This window comes from Apteryx rowi, unplaced genomic scaffold, assembly GCF_003343035.1.
Source record: "Apteryx rowi isolate R43461 unplaced genomic scaffold, aptRow1 scaffold_68, whole genome shotgun sequence".
Classification (NCBI taxonomy): domain Eukaryota; kingdom Metazoa; phylum Chordata; class Aves; order Apterygiformes; family Apterygidae; genus Apteryx; species Apteryx rowi.
Genome location: NW_020450960.1, coordinates 2,638,090 through 2,644,778, shown reverse-complemented (window position 1 = coordinate 2,644,778; position 6,689 = coordinate 2,638,090). Strand labels below are relative to the sequence as shown.

The 6,689-nt window shown below is 52.9% G+C and overlaps 1 protein-coding gene across 3 annotated transcripts in view; it reads right to left on the bottom strand.

The window, feature by feature from the left end:
• NFYC (nuclear transcription factor Y subunit gamma) overlaps window positions 1–4,656 on the bottom strand; it is a 39,507-nt gene extending 34,851 nt beyond the window's left edge. For 2 of the 3 annotated variants that reach the window (XM_026085955.1, XM_026085956.1), the window contains exon 1: window positions 4,487–4,568. The gene's annotated coding sequence lies outside the window, so the exon portion shown is untranslated. Of the gene's footprint in view, window positions 1–4,486 lie in introns of all 3 variants that reach the window. The other variant, XM_026085957.1, reaches the window with a different exon arrangement.
• Between the last annotated feature and the right edge of the window lie 2,033 nt (window positions 4,657–6,689).

Genomic DNA, 6,689 nt, shown 5'->3' with positions numbered 1-6,689 from the left:
GCCCATTGGCTGGCGCCGGCAGCGCAACCTCGCCGTCCACTTCCTGTTGTAAAGTTACCTTGAGAGGCGGCCGCGGGGTCAGAGCGCGTCCCGCCCGCCGTGGGGGGCAGCCGCGTCCCGCCGCCCGGGACCGTCCGCAGCCGCGGCCTGCTGAGCCTCACCGCCCGCCCCGCCGGCCCCTATTGGCTGCCCGGCTCCTATTCAAACAGCCGGGGGGGGGGGCCGTGGCGCGGCTCCCGATTGGCTCGCCAGGCTGTCACTCCTGCAGCCCCCCCCCGCGCCGCGTCACGGGGCGCCGAGCGCACCGGCGGGTCACGGGGCAGCGCGCGGGCGTCGGCGACGCGGCACGTGCGGGGACGCACGCGGACACACGCTGCGCGTGGGCACGCGCCAGGTGCCTGCGCTTACTCGACGTGCATGTGCACGCACGTAAGGTGCACGCACTTGCACGGGCACACACACGTGCAAGGTGCACGCACTTGCACGGGCACACACACGTGCAAGGTGCATGCACTTGCACGACCTGCATGTGCACACGTACCAGGTGCGTGCACTTGCACATCATGCATATGCACATACATAAGGTGCACGCACTTGCACAACGTGCATGTGCACACACACGCATGGTGCATGCGCAGCCCTCAAACAGCCCGCCATTGCAGCAGTGATGCAGAGGGAGGAAGACACCTCCTGGGGCTCCTTCCCAAGCAGAGCTGGATGCTCTTGGCACAACTACCCACTGTCTCTGTCAGCAACGCGCGAGTTTGGCTCCAGCAATACAGTAGTCACCTGCAAGGCTACGTGGTTTGTTTTCATTTGATCTAACTTTGCCTGTAAGTGCTCACCAGGACATCTCCATGTTTTTAATCACTACAATGTTTGTGAAGAGCTGTCTGCGCTGCTGCTCGCACAGCACATGCAGCAGTATTTGACACTAGGAGAGGTAGCAATCTAAAATACCAGAATGGAAGTAATATTGCAGAAATCCCTGGCCAGACATCACAGACGAAACCCACGAGACACCTCTTCCCTCTCCCCCTGCTTCTTTGTATGAAAAAACCTACAAACACTCCTGTTTGCTGGGTTTAGGGTGGAGGGCACCATCTGACAAAACTTCTGTGGAATCCTTCGTGGAGACCCCCGTAGTGAACAGGCTCACTGAGCACATCGGGCTCATAAGCAGCCACACAAACGGGGCCAGTGTAAGTTGGCATCTTCAAAGAAGGAAGCACTGGTCAGATATGAGTCACAGTTCAACGTTTGGTGGCACTGCTGCTCAGAGCTCCTTCTACCGCTGATCCAGCGAGAACATTTGTGGGGCTGTGCAGCAACCTGAATCAAATACATACGCACACATGTACATATAGATGTATATACACAGACTAAAAAACAATCCAGAAAAAAAAAGACTGCTTTACAGCCAGATAAATCCCCTGGTTTACCATGTGGCTGCCCAAACAAGATGCCCTGCTGGCAAAGATACCAAGTCATTTCAGTAAGCATGAACACCTTCAACAACCCTCCCATGCAACAGTGCCTCCTTGCAAAATGCTTCATGACATGAAGCAAGTGTGCTAGTAGGGTTTTTCCTTCTCAGCCGCGTACACCAAAGATCTCACTTTGCAGCTTTAACCATGCACACACACAAAACAGCCTTTCAGGCCTTGCTACTTGCAACAGTACCATCACAAAGCGCTCTGCAGGTACCCACTGTGCAGTTTTCAGTGCCTCCAAAAATATTTCAGTAGATCTTAGAGAGGCTGAAGGCTTGGAATAATGTATTTACAAAGTACAGATGATATTTTACCTATGCAGACACAGAACTATTTTGCACTTTCAGAAAGTTATCAACAATACCCAAATGGATTTCAAGCTGCATTCCAAGATACTATTTACTGCTTGAAAATAATGCTTAGAGGATTAAATACAGAGCAGTAGAGGAAAAAGATAATATGAAGCATGGTGAATGCTTAACCAGTATTAAAATAGTTTGAATCAGATAGCAAAACCAGATTAATTTAAAGATAGATCTTTCCAGTGATTTATTAAATATAATTGGTTAAAGTGTGACATGTCTTAAAAAAATTATACCTAGTAATGCTTTGTTCTCTTCCTGTGTCATTCCACAGATAAAAGCAAGGGCCTCCATGCTGTGGTATGCTTACTATTAGAGGTATGCAAGGTACTTTAAAGCGGTATGCAAAACAAAACCAAAACAGCCCACCAACTTTCCCTGCAGAAGAGAAGAGGAATGTCTGTCTGGATGTTTGAGCAGTAATAACTGCCCAAACACATTCTCATGTGCCTTCTTCATGCCATGGTGCAACCCCTGTCTCCAGGCGAGAGGGGAAGGATCTAGAGGCCCCTCTCCTAAGTGCAGATACGACCCAGCATGGCCATGGGAACAACTATTACTTTCACAGAATTTAATTCCCCATGACAGTGATAGAACAAATTAAGTTTGAGAACCCCTGCATTAAAGGAGTTATTTCAATCATTGTATCTGTTTTTGTTCTGAAATCATATGGAGCAGTTAAGCTAACACTAAGAAATCGCGGAAATCCTGCTTGAAAGCTTTAAACACAAAGTTCCTGGAAAGACATAAGGAGAAATGTATGCTATTAACCCAATTTAATCTACCATTGCATCTTTGCAGGTTGTGGCACTTATCTTTATAAAGTACAAAATAATAAGAGGGAACAGGTTGGCAGTACAGGACAAATTACTGGCTCAAGGTCACCCAGCCAACCCACAGCAGATCCAAGATCCAGCTGGATTATACCTGTTTCTCAGTCCTCGTGCTGAGTAAACAACTCTTTGTGCTGCACTGGCATTTCAAAGCACCGCTTTTTGCTTTGTTTGACCAAGAACTCTGCATCCATCCTGAAACGTGTTTGAATCCTTCCACTCTGCTGTGCTCAAAGTGGACCAAAGGTGGCCAGCGCACGCCAGACCTCAAACGAGTAGCTGTGAGTAGCAGTGACATGGAAAACCAAAGTAGTTATGAGGGAACGTGTTATGCCAGAAGTGAAATTACATCAGKTTATTACTGTTTATGACCAGTGCTCAAAGGCAGTAAGTTGGGCACAGATAAGTTTAGACTGGTAACTAGAATACAATTCGGCTGAAGACAAACACAGATCCACCAGGAGTAGTCTAGTCCAAAAACTTAACCTAATTTGAGGAGGGCACTGGTAAGCCTAAGAAAAGACATATGATGTTGCCAAGGGCAACAGCAGCAAATTATGTTTGATGACCCAGGAGGTCTGTTTTCTGGAGGTAGGAATAGAAGAGGAAAAAGTTAACCACATACTTGCAGACTGTGCTTGACATGGTAAGTGAAGTCAGTTGAGACTTCCATTTTAATTGCATGTACTCAGACAACTGTTGAGACAGACAAGTATTTATTTGTGAATATGTGGAGAATACTCTACTCAGCAAGAAAAGCATCTCTAAAGGTAACATGTCAGATTCCAGGAGAAGTAGCTAGCATTACAGTTTCTTTTTCTGTAAGCAACCTGAAGTCTGCTGAGAGCTCTGGGTTCCTGTATCAGCCCTGGACACCGTTCAACGAGCAGCAAGCACAAGCCAGCACTGCCACCAAGAACAAGTCCTGACATCCTGTTTCTCCTATGCTCCCCACTCATTCCCGACCCCACACGGACATGCACACGCCAGCACAGCTACTGACGCGGCCTATGAAAAAACTGATCTCAATGAAATCTAACCCAGCCCAAAAGAATTAGCTTTCATCCCTATCATATTCACATGGCATTTCGTGTATAACATTACACCATTACTGATGTGCATTTCTTTCGTTTTTACAGTTTAGAAAAAATAAAAATCTAGGGAGACACTGTTTATGTGCAAACGTTTTCACAACTCTCAGTGCTCAAACGTTTGGGTTTCAAGCACAGATTAACCAATTCCTCAGATATTCACCAGAGATCTTCAAAACGCTCCCAGGTGCTTTCAGGGCCTAGCTTTGATTCTGCCCCTCTTCCTACCAAGTTTAAGCATCGGTCGGACTTTGGAGAGGTCTCTTAAAAGCCAGAGGTCGGTAAAACACAGCATCCCCGGCACGCGGCACCGAGCTCTCCTGGGGCGCGTCACCTGTCCGGGCTCGCCAGGCCGGCCCCGCACCCGCTGCCGGTCCGGGGAGGCCTCCCGTGCCCTGGCCTGCCCGCCGGGCCGTCCGGCGGCACCTGCCCCCGGCGCCCCCCCCGGCGCGCCCCTCCCCCCACCCCCCGGGCCGCGCGGGGAAACGGTTCGGTTTCCTGTCCTCTCCCCGGTCCGCCTCTCGGCATCCAATCAGCGCGCGGTCCTCCTCGCCCGCCTCCCCCGGCGCCGGCCAATCAGCGGGCGCGGCGCTGCCCATAGGCGCGGAGCCGGAGGGGGGGGAGGGGGGAACCCCTCGGGCCGCCCGCGCCCCCTCACAGGCCGCAGACTCCCCCCGCCGCGTCCCGCCCGCACCCCGCGCACTCACCGGGGCAGCCAGCGCCGCGACCTCCGCCTCCTCCGCCCGGCGCCCGCGCTGCCTCCGGCCCGGCTGAAGGGAGGCGGGAAGGAGGGGGAGGGGGCGACCAGAGCGGAGCGAGCGCCCAGCGGCCGAGAAACAAGATGGCGGCGGAACCGTGAGGCGGCGGTGAAGAGGCTCCGCCCCTTTCCCCTGGGCCGCGGCACTGCGCAGGCGCATGACCCGGGGCGGATCTCGCGAGACCTCCGCTCGGCGCGGGGCGGGAGAGGCGGGAAGGGCGCCGCCATGGGCGGAACCACCGGGCGGGGCCCGCGGGCCGCTGCCCTCGGTGCGGGCCGTGCCCGGGGCTCGCWGCGGGGGGAGCCCGGTGCCGGCTGGCCTCGGGGGGGCACCCGAGCTCCTCGGCTGCGGCAGGGCCTGGCTCGGGCCTTCCCTGGCTCGGGCCGTCTCCGGGCTGGGCCGGGCCGGGCCCCGCCGGTACCGAGGCCCGAGGCCTGGGGCCGAGGCGAGCAGCCGCTTCCCGGGCCGCGCGGGCACCGCTCGTGCGGCAGCCGGGAAGGGCACCCGGGCGAGGAGCTGTCCAACTCGCTTCACACTGGCCTCCCATCCATCATCGCAGCGCGGCTTTCTGCTGCTCTCCTGCCCCAGCTGGAGCCGATTCAAGCAAAAGTCTGTGCCCCGGCTCGGCCGTGCCGCTTCCCAGGCGCTGCTTTTTTGGCTTAGGGATGTGTTACACCAACGCGTGACTCATGCTGCTTCAGTATTTTTCCCATGAAAAAGTGCGTCCTGAAAAGTGACTCTAAAGCAATATGCCTTTGCCTCCTCCTTGTCTCCCTGGTGCCCAAGTTGATTGCATCCAACTTACAGCTAGAGAGAGGATTTGCCTGTCTGGTGCTTTAATGTCATTGGACAGGGAAAAGCAAAGTCAGGTCCTGTCTGGCTCCTGTGGTTCCCCTTGCCCTCTCCACAGAGTTTCTGAAACTGGAGGCGTCTGCTAACAATTAGCACGTTTCTGGTACAGTGCTTCATTGCGTATGGCTTGCACCCTAACGAGAGAGGAGAAAGAGCCCTCGTGGACACTGCAAACACACTCGGTGTCTGTGGTTTCTGTTGCATGACATTTGCCCAAAGGTAGGAAATGCAACAAATCTCTGTGGTCACATATGATGTGGTTTCAGAGCCAGGCTGCCCGAAGCCTACGTGTTGGCACTGAACTGGGAGACATCTTGCAGCGAATTCCTGCAGTTTTGTTGAAATTCTTGCAACTTCATGACCTCAGGGCATTTGTGAGGCACAGCAGCCAAGAGAAATAAAACACATGCCACAGTTATTTTTTTAATTCTCAGTTGTTGTTTTTTAATTCTCTCTGGGCTGGTCTTCGGCTTTCGTTGTAATGCTTGAGAGTGGTGATACGCGATGTTGTACAGCCCCTCTTCAAAATGACTCATTTCTAAATCAATTAGCCAGTGATGCTGCTGACTTTGCTGCCAGGCGCAGCTGTGGAACAAACCAGCTGTTTTTCCTGCCACTGAGCAGGCCCCACTCGAGGGGTTTCTACACAATACCCCACTCCTCCTCCAGCTTAATTCTATTGTGTGCTAAGCCYGCGATGCTCTGTTTCCTTCCCACCTGCTCTCTCAGCAGCAATGGATGCATTGTTCAGAGCGGCTCGGCTTCCCCAAGAAGGATTGTAGCCCTCCGCAACCGCAGAGGTCTCAGTGCCAGCCTACCCGAAACATGGAGGAGCCAAGAAAAACAAGGGGAAAAAAAAAAAAAACTTTTCCCACTCTCCGCTTTATTGGTACTTGCATAAATTTCTTCATGGTTTGTTGATTTCACACTCAGTGACATCTGCTACCTGCTCAGCCAGTTCTCTGCCACACCAGCGGTAAGACCCAGAGGAGCTTTACTGCACTCTGGAGCCAGGTTTCAGAAGGGCTGAATTTGTTTGACACTTGTGAAAACTGGATCCTACAGCAGAGGTTACATGCCTGGCCCTTCGCCTCTCCTGTCCCATGTGACTCCCATTACAACTGAACTCTAGACTAATCCCAAGTGAGCTATTGCTTTGGGACAGCAATCCCCAAGAAAAGTGTTGGCTCTCGTAATGTATTACAAAGAAATGGCAATGAATTATGTACTGGCATCTGACTGGACATAGACACACCAGGGGAAAAAGAAGATAGTTAGGGCCAGGTTTTAGGGCCCCTTA